The sequence below is a fragment of the Mya arenaria genome, chromosome 17, assembly GCF_026914265.1.
Source record: "Mya arenaria isolate MELC-2E11 chromosome 17, ASM2691426v1".
In the NCBI taxonomy this organism is placed as follows: Eukaryota; Metazoa; Mollusca; class Bivalvia; order Myida; family Myidae; genus Mya; species Mya arenaria.
In genome coordinates this window covers 26,747,030-26,760,812 of record NC_069138.1, presented here as the reverse complement: position 1 = coordinate 26,760,812, position 13,783 = coordinate 26,747,030, and the positions used below count along the sequence as shown (strand labels likewise).

At 38.7% G+C, this 13,783-nt stretch overlaps 1 long non-coding RNA gene across 1 annotated transcript; it reads left to right on the top strand.

The window, feature by feature from the left end:
* The first annotated feature begins 4,772 nt into the window (after positions 1-4,772).
* On the top strand, positions 4,773-12,432 carry LOC128223655 (uncharacterized). The gene is made up of 4 exons (XR_008259317.1): positions 4,773-4,869; positions 6,578-6,616; positions 9,040-9,128; positions 12,358-12,432. It is a non-coding gene; the product is annotated as an uncharacterized LOC128223655 (long non-coding RNA).
* The last annotated feature ends 1,351 nt before the right edge of the window (positions 12,433-13,783 follow it).

Sequence of the window (13,783 nt, the reverse complement as noted above, 5' to 3'; positions counted from 1 at the left end):
TGGGTGCTGCGGAAAAGAGTCAGGGTGCTGCAGAAAAGGTGGGCGCTGCGGAAAAGGGTCAGGGTGCTAAGGGAGAAAAGGGCACATTGTGTTGGGCTGTGAAAAATTGGATCCTTACGAATTTTACAATAAATGTTAGGACTTGTGCTTAACTGAAGTAAATATAAGGTTTCAACTACCAAAATATGTCAACATTGCATGAATTTATAATCACATTTTAAGTTTTAAACAAACACAAACAATATTTAAGCATTTAATTCTATAAAGGCAGGAGGGTGCACATACAGGTTCCAGGAGGGCAGGAGGGTGCACATACAGGTTCCAGGAGGGCAGAAGGGTGCTTCCAAAAAGGACAGGGTGCAGCACCCTTCTATAACTCTTAAGCTAAAACCTTAGGTCTTAGAATGAATAGAAGTGATAAAGCTTATAATGGTCTACTACTGATCTATTTAAACCGGCACTTGCCCTGTGATTTTGTCTATCAACACTCCGTCGTTTCCATGGCATTATATTTATTTGTACAGCTATTTGCAGTCACAACATTTTTTTTTTCAAAGTACAGTCACAATTCGCTCGCGTTGTCGAAGTCGTTGGTACCGCGGAGTCGGAATCGTTGGCTTGCAAGTTCACAGACAGATGTCTTATAAATGCAAATATATATTGAGTCAAACATACCACAACCGCTAACTCGGAACTTTCCATTGACCCGAAATACATTGATACATCAGAAGCTGACTGACCACATGATTCGTCAACAATATCACCCAGTGCGCCGTTCATAAAGAAACTGACAAGGTGTTGATTGGAATTAATTCATGATATTTATCTTGTATCTGAGAGTTAGGGGGAGTCTGTCATCTTGAAACACACTGAAATATGACAGATTTGCCTTTTTCCTTCTCACATGCTGGTGCATCGGCTTAAAGATCACACACTGCGCTGTTTCTGACATACGTCTACTGATGAAAATAGAAATGAAGTTGTTGAAACGTGTTAAAAGATTGCGAATCGGTGAAACCTTAGTGCATGAGGAAACAACTACAATTAAAACAATCATTGCTCTTGCAATGCGTACGGAAATTAGCATGATGATCAAGGTCAGTTATCCTAGCCTGAGCGCCCACCTACTTAGCCACTCATTGTCGATGCACTCTCACCTCCGATCAAACCCTTTCCATCGCCACTTCGCTAGGTCAATGTTTCATTGTTGTAGCATTCAATAAGCTTTAAAACAGTACATTGTTTCTGTATTGGTCCGTGGCATGTCCACAAAGCCAATGGAATATTCACGGATTTCTATATGAACATGTCTTTTTTATCGGAATTAGCTGTGTTTAATGACCCATGTATTGATTCTGTTTTTCTCTTTACAAACTTTATTGATCTTAGTAGGGCAAATTCATGCGGACTCATTCGAACAAAACGGATACATATTTCAAACATTAAAGCTTGCCGTCACTGTGCGAACATAACAGCGCTGTCGTAGGACTTGGGACATTGTGTACGGAGTCCCGACAGTGCTAAAGGACAGAGAGAATGAATGAAACATTGTAGTCGTTTCTCTCGAATTCAGATTTCATTCTTCTAATGTATTTTATGTTTTTGCTCTGCAAATTTTAACCGAGTCAGCAGCCTCGTTTTGCCACAGTGTGGCTACGGCGCGGAAAGGTAGCATATGGTTAGTGTTTCATTTTTTAAGGTTGGCTGATTCCAATCGAGGATTTTTTTTAATTTTTCTGTTCATTAACTTTACGTAAATCGACTCTGACAAATACGAACTAAGTAAGGGTCCACTATAGACAATCTACAGAAAAAAGAACGAGTTCTATTTTCTATATATAGATCGTCAAAATTTAATTTTATTATATATTACTTTTGACTTACAGTGTTGAAAATACATGTACTACGCAATTCGCACACGATGACATGACTGCTGGTTTGCATTTGACCAGCATATAACGAATAAATGAACTCGTTTTTAATAGATACAAATGCGGGTGTATTACTTAGTAGTACATTCGGAAAACCTCGGCCATTTTTCCATCGGAAACAACTTTGGGTGTAACTGGACGGTTTACATATCAGAAATCTTTACATTTAACTACGCTGCAAGTAGATCGCGTAATAATTGTAATTTAGCAGTAAAACATTTTGAATTCGCTCTTGGGAATCGTTATTGTTTATGCAATAATACACTTCACTGGCAATCACTTTAAACGTAGACAAGTACACGTGAATTGACTACAATTATTAAAAACTATTATTTAAAATTTTACGAACTATTTGTACTGATATACCGGCATACATCCCAGGTTGTTTTCGATAGAAAATGGCCGAAGAGTTCCAAATGACTTAGTTCTTTCCAGCGAGAACCTGTTGATGGCAGTGCATTTTGCTATTGTAAAGTAAGAATATGCTGCCTAACAATGAAAGTTATTACAATTATTATGAGATATCTCTGTTTGGCGTTTGTATGAAAAGTAACATTGCAAGTATGTGGTTTCTATGCCAGCATTATATGAACCAGAATAAGCCGAACTGGGGTTAACTCAAATGATCAAATTCTAAAGTTTTGGTATCACTACGGTTTTTGAGACCGCAAAAACTACTTCTTTTCATTTCGTTTTAACCCATTTTTTGTGTTAGTGCGCTCTATATTTAGCAGAATGAGGTCCAAACCATAAAAATATATGTGTTGTATTGTGGTCCGAGTATGAGTTCTTGCTTGTTCGGCTATTTCCGCGTTATATTTCTGTATCCCGGCGTTTTATTTTTAGCAGAATGTAACTATTTTTATTCAATGAAGGAAATATGAAACGTCTTTTATGTATCATGAAAGAGCTTGTCACATAGATAGATAGATAGATAGATAGATATTTATTTTCTTCAAATAAATGAAGAGCAAAGAACATCACACTTGAAATACAAAGTACGATACATTGATACTTATATACACATATATCTGCACACATGCAGTGACACACAGAACATAGTTCAGATGCGAATTATTAGGTAAAAGCTAGACCAAAAACGAAATTCTAGTATCCACCTTTGCATCACACTTAAGTTGTAAGTTATAAATCAATCATTTAACATGTTTTTCATCAATATAATAATGAAAAACATCACAAAATGAAATGTTATCTAAACATTATAGCAGGTCTAGCCCGAAAACGAAGTAACTAGGTATGCAAACTGAAGTGTTTATAAACGCTGCATAATGGCTTTCTAATTTCGACTTAACAATATTTTACTTGCACGTGGTGCAAACATTTTTTTGCAAGATATACACCACTTGGTAAATTTGCTGCGAGTGTTAACAATTATACGCATTGATTGGCCGGGCTTTCCAGCCGCAATCCAATGTTCTAGTTTTATATTATGACATTATATAGTCCCACATTTTAATCCTCGTGCTAAATGAATAAGGTTGAGCAAGAACACAATCTATACACAATAAGTCTTTCAGTCAATGACTCGCATTTACAACAACGCTGTATAAAGTTATTGGAGAGTGAGGTGCACATCAAGCACATCAGCATGCGACACAAGGGAGATAATTATGGTTGCCTTCTGGAAACTTCCCACAGAGTTGACCCAGTTTTCTCCCTTTGGACAAAAGGCCGGCAATAGGTTTACGTTTATGAAATTGAAACGCTGGAGCCTTTATGTAACCATCCAAAATCGCCTTCACGTATACGTTGGAGGAAATGTACCAGTCTGTATATAGTTGAACAGAATATCCAGCAGCCTATAGTTTGACTATAGCCTATATATTTCATTTTCTATTTTTATTTACAGGAAACTTTGACGTCAGATTTTTCGATAGGTCAAATTTACAAGGAAACGTTTCACGATGGAGAATCAAGCCGTAGTATTCACAAATATTATGGAGCAGGTGTGTTCGAATTCGGGATCTAAAATATGTACTCAAAACTACATTCTTTAATTATCTTAGCGAAAAATATTGCTGTGCACGAAATGCTCAATATTAAGTTCTTTAAATCGGAATATGTTTTGGTCCTCTAAAATTATGTCATTAAGTCTTGAAAATCGACGGTTCGTTCATGGTACTCCTTCAATTCATTCAAAAACAATATAAAGAAACCTTTTTTTGACTTTCAAGTCCAATCGATGCCATTTTCAGCAACAAAAGATGTGGCGGCACGATTGAGAAAGTTATAATCAACGCACTAAACTCGCTCGTAAATGTTTTTTCTTTTTAAAAAATAATGGGTATTGTTTAAATGCACTTATTTTGTTCTCTCGAAATTGAACGTAATTGCGCCATTATATTCGTGACTACACAGATCGGTTCTCCGTCGTGTCTTTATACCACACCATTGTACAATAGAAACATTATTTTATAAATGTTGTTTTAGAGTGATTGCCCTTTGATTCTTTTTATACTTAATATACCCCCACCACAGATATTATTGAATGTTTTACTAAATAGTCAATACATCACCCATTGCATTCTCTTTATTAACAGCAACAGTCAACCCAACAGTAAAATCAATAAACAATTATGCTAGGCCTTTAAAAGCTTAAAAGAAAATTTTGTGTCTTATTTCACAGATGTTACATTCCTTAATCCTATGTGGTAGTAGAACTTGCGACCATTAACTTAACGGATGCCTTCTCATCGACACAGGGCATCCAGGGAGCATACATCACTCCTAGTGATACTTCTTAATTATGAGTGTATACTCGTCACATGACATCAATTTGTGCCCCAAACTGTTGACCTACTCTCACGCAACATTACTTCTGATAAGAAAAGGAAGACTTAGAGAACCTTATCTGTCGCTCGTTCACATATAGGTACTATGTACTAATAGTTTGGTTACGAAATGGATGTTTCGAAAGGTAAATATGATTATTTTAGAAACGTGGGTTTCCTTTTAATTTAATTAAACAATTGTTTCTCACCTGGAATGGTTCGGCGACACTGGAATATGTTTCCTGCTTAACATTACCATTGTCCTTTATGACTTGTCAGTCGTCGAGAAAATCGCCTATCTGCTCGTAACTTTAGTGAGACGTGGACACATTGTAACTATACCTCATTACTCTCATACAATCCTGCCATTCAATTAAAAATTTGCACCATGCTAAATGTTTAGTAAAGTGTGTGTTTAGAGTCATTAGTTTCACCCCTTCCAGTTAAGGGCCAGCCCGCTTGGCTTATGATACACCTACATTACCCTATTTCCTATCCAATATGCTTGGCGCCTGGCAGAAAGGCAATCGGTAACCCTCGACGTCAGAACAAGTCCCTTATGAGACTCGAATCTTTGACCCCCGACGGACGCCTTAACCTCTAGGTCACGGTGAAGTTTAATAACACATTCGGAACTCCCCGGCCATTTCCCATCGAAAACTACCTCGTATACATATGGACGGTTTACCATGTCAGAAATATTTACTTTTTAACTACGCTGCAAGAAGATCGCGTAGTAATTTTAATTTAGCAGTTTAACTTAATGACTTTACTCTTGGAAATATTAATTATCTATGCAATAATTCACTTCACTTGCTGTTTTTTAACTTGGATATACACAATACACTTTATAACACTACACTTAATTAATATTATTACTAGTATTTAAATTTTTACGAACTACTTTTATTGATGTACCGGCATATATCCGAGATTGTTTTCGATATGGAAAATGGCCGAGGAGTTCCAAATTATAGATAAGACAGTCGAACCTACAGGGAAACACCCAGTAGCCTTTTACAAAGACCATGTTTAGAGGTGCATGGCAAAGGCACACTGAATGAGAGACATACACCGTACAAATACCACCTTACAGACCACATACACATCAAATTATCTTTATTGATAAATGTTGGGGACACCACCTTGTACGCATCAATTCTCATTAGCACATTGCTTTGTTAAATATTTAAGATTTAACAAACTTTCAGAAAATTCAATATATGTCCAGTGAGGGTATCCTTGCCACAATAATATTTCTTAATCCCGCATTGTTCCCCCTTTCTTCTTTCTTTGACTCGTCTTGATTCGTTATTTAGTTTTATTTCTAAAGGTTTATTTAAGTTTTCTCCCTTCCTATTGGCGGAAGTTCTATAAAATCTAGTATTTTTCATAATGATCGTACTTGCATGTGACTTACATGTAATACATGTGATAACATGAGCGTTGCACTGATATGTAAGCTTACACTGAGAATGTATCACCCACCCTATCCCTATTTTTTTTTCCCGTCCCTACACTACTTGTCGAAGTGTGTATTTAGTGAATTTCCTAAATAATAACTTTTCCATTTTATTTAAAATTTCCTTCAATAGGTCGGTATGGTAAAGACCCCCCTTCCATCCAAAAACAAACCAACAAACCTAGCCTTTTTTGAGATGTTATCGAAAAAAGAGCTGGCCATTATGTTTGTAATTATTCCTTTATATCACTAATTCAACCAGTTTATCCGACCGATTTAAACATATAAATATATATGTTGTATTTAATATGTTTTTTTTTCTGACCCCAACTATTTTGAATAACACTTTTACAAGCCTTATACTAACTTAATAAAACGTTGTTTACTTTAAGGTTGGCTCATACTGACACTGTTCTGTGGATACCTTACTGGTAAGTTTACGTGGTATACTTAAATATCGCTGACCAAGTTTTAAGGTATATCGCTGACCAAGTTTTAAGGTATATCGCTGACCAAGTTTTAAGGTATCCGACCTACACATATGTGCGTTTTTGATGCCTGGGGACCACCTATTTATTTTGGTATCATTTGAAAGGTTTTGTGGGCAGAAAAATGTGCAGACACAAACTTAACAAACATAGTTTATTTTGGCATTCATTGATTGCAAAATATGACCTTCATGTACGATTTCAGCTGGAATAAAGAGAAAATATAAAAACTTTTACTCGTTTATGTTTGATGCACTTACGGGCTTTTACTTTACAAATTAATAATCAGACACCAAATACCTTTCAAAATTGTATGAGGTTATCAGGCATTAACAAATAACATATTGGTTAATGGAGCTAGCAGAGCACTAGCTTTTTGTGGGTCGCGTTCCTAAAACTGCTTCTAAAAAAACGACAAAAACATTGCCGTCTGATACCTGTCGCACTGTGCTTACAGTTCTGGATCCAGTTTCTCGAAAATACTTATAGACAACAGACACTATACAACTATACCTATATTAGTATTTTAATTCATTTTTCTTAATAACCCCTTTACGCCGCTACCCGTGTGACGCCCCTCACGCAAAATTATAGCTGACGTAGTTGTCAATTTTCTATTTCCGGTTCGTGGATAAAATATATTTTTTTACAGATTATTATTAAATCGTTTTTTTATGGCAAACATTTTATGAACATTCATTTCTGAAACTAATTAATGCATTTATGTTACATTTTTTTAAAAAGAAAACACTATTAAATAGGGCATGAATACATGACCAAATTACTACGCCGCCATTTATTGAATGGAAATTTGAAAGGTCACCGCCTTGGAAGGGTCAGCGAAATTAATCCCCTTCCAAACATTTACCTACAAGGTGTTTACACATATAGGAGTATGACGGTGGCTCAAGCTTTAAGTAAAGTTTTCAGCAGACCTTACGTTACTAAGTGCACACTATGTTCTGATCAAATGTATTTCATTTCAGAACATATTTTGTTATTTTGTCGTTCGAACGATACTACTAGGCAGTGCCTTTGGCGAAAATTTTATGGCTCACAGTAAAACAGTATGATGAATTTTGTCAAATGCATTATTCATAACAATTATTAGAAATGATGTCCGGTTTCCGATCATTTACGCGCAGCGACCATAGTCAAGTACGTATTTTCAAGACGGTACCACGATACCTACATTTTCTCAGCAGGCCACTTTACCACATACATGTATGTAATTTGCAATTTTTGCTTCAAAAATCTTAATTATAAGGGAGATAACTATTGTACCTCTAGTACCTTTAATTCCTTTTCCGGTAATTCTTCGCTTGATTTTCTTAATTTGGCGCTCACATTCATTGTTAGAATTTAAGTCGCGGGAAAGGTCGTCGAATATTTTTGTAGGGACATGCCATTTATTTCCTATTCTTTGCAATGTTGTGTACCCTAAAACGGATGTCATGCATATCATTTTCCTATTCTATTCTATGTTATGATTAAATATCAATTGTATATTCATGTATTATATGTTATAAATATGTTATGCTCTATATTGTTTGAGGATCAAAAGAATCTATCTAACTTGTCCCAACATTCACCTACATGGTGTTTACACATATAGGATAAAAAGGCCGGACACGAAGCTATTACGAACAAATGGACAACAAATTATTATTAATGGAACAAGCGGACAATTGATAGTATCCAGGTATTGCCTTAGGGCAGTCTTTGAAAAACACCCGGGAATTAATTTAAAAGTTCATCCATTTTCATGAACTATTATCCTTTTGATATTGATCAGATGGTTAATAATGAATAACAAATTCAAAATACGACATGTGGCTACCGTAACATTTGTGACTGCTACAGTTTTTGACCGCTGCGGCGGTCTGATAATTTCTTTAGGCCGTAGATATTTCCGACCCTACGTCCGCCGTGGCATGTGTGCATATATACTAGCATTAGTCTTAGGTTTATGCACACTAACACTAGAAATGTTAGATGCTGTGTCTGTTCTTGATTGAGCAGACTTGAACGGCGAGTCTGAAATCCATTTGATAAATGGCGTGTGGCCCATGGCGTGTGTACACTGCGAAAATGGCGTGGGATCTGGAGGAGCAATTACGATTTTTATAATATTTTTTTTTATAGTCCATCGATCATAGCTTTTATATATACACACATAATATATCTATGTAATGTATGCATCACTTGTCATCTTTCTGCTTCTAGCTATATGGCCCATAGAGAAAGGCGTGGAACCAGGAGCAGCCATCATAGTATTTACATTCAATTTTATCTTGGGTGTTGTCATATATATATGTCTATATGTGTTCTTCACTATTACTAATCATTGCATCTGTTTGGTTTAGGTGTCTGGTCCATAGCCTGTTTAGACTGTGGGAATGGCGTAGAATCGCTGTCACAATGCAACACATTCAAGGAATGTGGACCAACTGAGGTATGACGAGGGCCTGGAATTGCACTTTCTTGAATGTATTAAATATATTTTTATAATTCGTTTATGTTCAAAAGGTGTAAAAGATGAAAAACTAACATTTGTCACATCATATAACAACTTTGAAGGTATGTTTCCGATAAAAGCAACTTTTTAAACATTATTCAATTATTATTTAGTATTGAGTCTGAAACTTCGTGTATCGAACTCTACACCTTAGCGAATGTGGGCGTATGGCAAGTTTGAGTCTAGGACCGAAGTGAATGTGGGCGTATGGCAAGTTTGAGTCTAGGACCTAAGTGAATGTGGGCGTATGACAAGTTTGAGTCTAACACCTAAGTGAATGTGGGACTATGGCAAGTTTGAGTCTAGGACATAAGTGAATGTGGGCGTATGGCAAGTCTGAGTCTAGGACCTTAGCGATTGTAGGCGTATGGTGAGTTTGAGTCTAGGACATAAGTGAATGTGGGCCTATGGCAAGTTTGAGTCTAGGACCTAAGTTAATGTGGGCGTATGGCAAGTTTGAGTCTAGGACCTAAGTGAATGTGGGCGTATGGCAAGTTTAAGTCTAGGACCTAAGTGAATGTGGGCGTATGGCAAGTTTGAGTCTAGTACCTAAGTGAATGTGGGCGTATGGCAAGTTTGAGTCTAGGACCTTAGCGAATGTGGGCCTATGGTGAGTTTGAGTCTAGAACCTAAGTGAATGTGGGACTATGGCGAGTTTGAGCCTAGGACCTAAGTGAATGTGGGCGTATGGCAAGTTTGAATCTAGGACCTAAGTGAATGTGGGCCTATGGCAAATTTGAGTCTTGGACCTAAGTGAATGTGGGCCTATGGCAAGTTTGAATCTAGGACCTAAGTGAATGTGGGCCTATGGTGAGTTTGAGTCTAGAACCTTAGTGAATGTGGGCCTATGGTGAGTTTGAGTCTAGAACCTTAGTGAATAAGGGCCTATGGTGAGTTTGAGTCTTGGACCTTAGCGAATGTGGGCCTATGGCGAGTTTGAATCTGGGACCTTAGCGAATGTGGGCCTATGGCGAGTTTGAATCTGGGACCTTAGCGAATGTGGGCCTATGGCGAGTTTGAGTCTGGGACCTTAGTGAATGTGGGCCTATGGCCAGTTTGAGGCTGGGACCTTAGTAAATGTGAGCCCGTGGCCAGTTTGAGTCTGGGGCCTTAGTTAATTTGGGCCTATAGCCAGTGTGAGTCTTGGACCTAGGTGAATGTGAGCCTGTGGCCAGTTTGAGGCTGGGGCCTTAGTGAATGTAGAACTATAGCCAGTTTGAGGTTGGGACATTAGCAAATGTGGGCCTATGCCCATTTTGAGTCTGGGGCAATCGCAAATGTGGGCCTATGGCCAGTCAGAGGCTTGGACCTTAGCGAATGTGGGCCTATGATCACTTTGCGTCTTGGACCGTGGCGAATTTGGGCCTATGGCGAGTTTGATTCTGGGACCTTAGCGAATGTGTGCCTTTGGCGAGTTTGAGTCTGGGACCTTCGTTAATGTGGGCCTAAGGCGAGTTTGAGTCTTGGACCTTAGCGAATATGGACCTATGGCCAGTTTGAGTCTGGGACATTAGCGAATGAGGACCTATGGCCAGTTTGAGTCTTGGACCTTAGTTAATGTGGGCCTATGGCGAGTTTGAGTCTTGGACCTTAGCGAATATGGACCTATGGCCAGTTTGAGTCTGGGGCATTAGCGAATGTGGACCTATGGCCAGTTTGAGTCTGGGACATTAGCGAATGTGGGCCTATGGCGAGTTTGAGTCTTGGACCTTAGCGAATATGGGCCTATAGCCAGTTTGAGTCTGGGACATTAGCTTATATGGACCTATGGCCAGTTTGAGTCTGGGACATTAGCGAATGTGGACCTATGGCCAGTTTGAGTCTGGGACATTAGCGAATGTGGACCTATGGCCAGTTTGAGTCTGGGACATTAGCGAATGTGGACCTATGGCCAGTTTGAGTCTGGGACATTAGCGAATGTAGACCTATGGCCAGTTTCAGTCTGGGACATTAGCGAATGTGGACCTATGGCCAGTTTGAGTCTGGAACATTAGCGAATGTGGGCCTATGGCGAGTTTGAGTCTTGGACCTTAGCGAATGTGGACCTATGGCCAGTTTGAGTCTGGGACATTAGCGAATGTGGACCTATGGCCAGTTTGAATCCGGGACATTAGCGAATGTGGGCCTATGGCGAGTTTGAGTCTTGGACCTTAGCGAATATGGACCTATGGCCAGTTTAAGTCTGGGACATTAGCGAATGTGGACCTATGGCCAGTTTGAGTCTGGGACATTAGCGAATGTGGACCTATGGCCAGTTTGAGTCTGGGACATTAGCGAATGTGGACCTATGGCCAGTTTGAGTCTGGGACATTAGCGAATGTGGACCTATGGCCAGTTTGAGTCTGGGACATTAGCGAATGTAGACCTATGGCCAGTTTGAGTCTGGGACATTAGCGAATGTGGACCTATGGCCAGTTTGAGTCTGGGACATTAGCGAATGTGGACCTATGGCCAGTTTGAGTCTGGAACATTAGCGAATGTGGGCCTATGGCGAGTTTTGGTCTTGGACCTTAGCGAATATTGACCTATGGCGAGGTTTAATCTTGGACCTTAGCGAATATGGACCTATGGCGAGTTTTGGTCTTGGACCTTAGCGAATATTGACCTATGGCGAGGTTTAATCTGGGACCTTAGCGAATATGGACCTATGGCGAGTTTAGTCTTGGACCTTAGCGAATATTGACCTATGGCGAGGTTTAATCTGGGACCTTAGCGAATATGGACCTATGGCGAGTTTAGTCTTGGACCTTAGCGAATATTGACCTATGGCGAGGTTTAATCTGGGACCTTAGCGAATATGGACCTATGGCGAGTTTAGTCTTGGACCTTAGCGAATATTGACCTATGGCGAGGTTTAATCTGGGACCTTAGCGAATATGGACCTATGAAGAGTTTTAGTCTGGGACCTTAGCGAATATGGACCTATGGCGAGTTTAGTCTTGGACCTTAGCGAATATGGACCTATAGCGAGTTGTAGTCTGGGACCTTGGTTAATATGGACCTATGGCCAGTTTGAGTCTTAAAGTCCAAACAAACACATTTTTAATATCTTACATAACGTAAAGGTCGAATGCATTTCACATTGTTGTTGTAGGCCACCATTTTTATGGATGGTTGATATGCAATCATTTAATGCATCTTATAATAAGTGCACTTGTGCTTATAGGCGTGCTACATAGAGAGATATATAAACCTTGGCTCAGGAGTTCAGCAGTACAAAGCAGGATGCCGGGATGTGGAGGTAAGTTGTATTAATATCAAAGATGCACTCTTTCTCCCAAATAAGATTTACCACCATTAATACAATTGTTTTAATTTACAAAAAAGGATGATTAAATGTCGAAAACAATGATTTTTATGAAGGATGCCGTGTTGAATTTCAAAGAAAGGTACAGAAAACACGGTATTTCTGCCTGGTGAGACGATACAAGATCACAATAAATCTTTTATCACTCACCAATCAGTTAATATTTTTGCGTTTTCAGCTATTAAATACACGGTTACTATCTTGTTATCAGTAATTAATATTTTCCATAAATGCATTATATAAGAAGTAGTTAAAGGTTTATCACTCAAAAATTATGTTTGCCATACAAGTGTATGTATTGATTTTGTTTAAGAAAACGATGAAAACTACGGGGACAAACCTGTTAGCGTCATGTTTCACCAAGCTATGAATGAGAGCATAATGATGAAGCAAAACAAGTGACACATCTCAACAAGACGATACGGTTTACAAAAAAATAAATAATATTCTTACGTGTTGTTTTTGCTTCAGCTGTGCACAATCTCGAAATGCGAGGACGATAATGGAAAGCTTGTGGACATTCCACACAGCGTAAAACGACAGGAGGACTTGTTGCCAGTCTGTAACATGTGCTGCTACAATGACACGTGTAATCTGAAGGGGTGTGGGAGTGATTACAATGGTAAGAGTTATTTCACGTTCACAATTTTAAATGTAGTTGCCACTGGGAGCAGTGCTCATATAACGACACGTTTAACCTGAACGGGTGTGTTAGTGAAAAATAATGGGGAGGACCAATTCATGTACACATTTATACTTGATTGTATGGACTGTTTGAAATAATTGATATGGCCTGAACAGATGTTGCAGTCGGTACAGTAGTAAGATCGTTTTATCCGTACTACCATCATGAATCAGGGCACCTACAACCTGAAAGGTTGTTTGGTTGGCGTATTGGTTGGCGCACGCACTTGTCAACAAGGCATCCCGGCTTCGATTCCCGGCCTGGCAATATTTGAGTTTGATTTGTGGTCACTCAGCCGGTTTTATCTGAGTACTCTGGTTTCTCTTACAAGACCGCACTCTTGCGGTACATGTATATTGTCACTGTATGCCGGGGCTACAGTTTTACACTGAAGTGGCAGCATCTACAATAGTACAACTTGTAACTAGTGTAAGTAGCATATATCGCATAGCAACAACTCGTTTATTACATATCTCCTTAGTTATTATTCATAGTACAAAGGGGAAAATTGTTTTGACTGGGTGTTTTTGGCTTAATAAAACAAATGTCATATTTTATTTTAACCGGCCCAGATATCGCAAAGTTACTACCGTCGCTTTG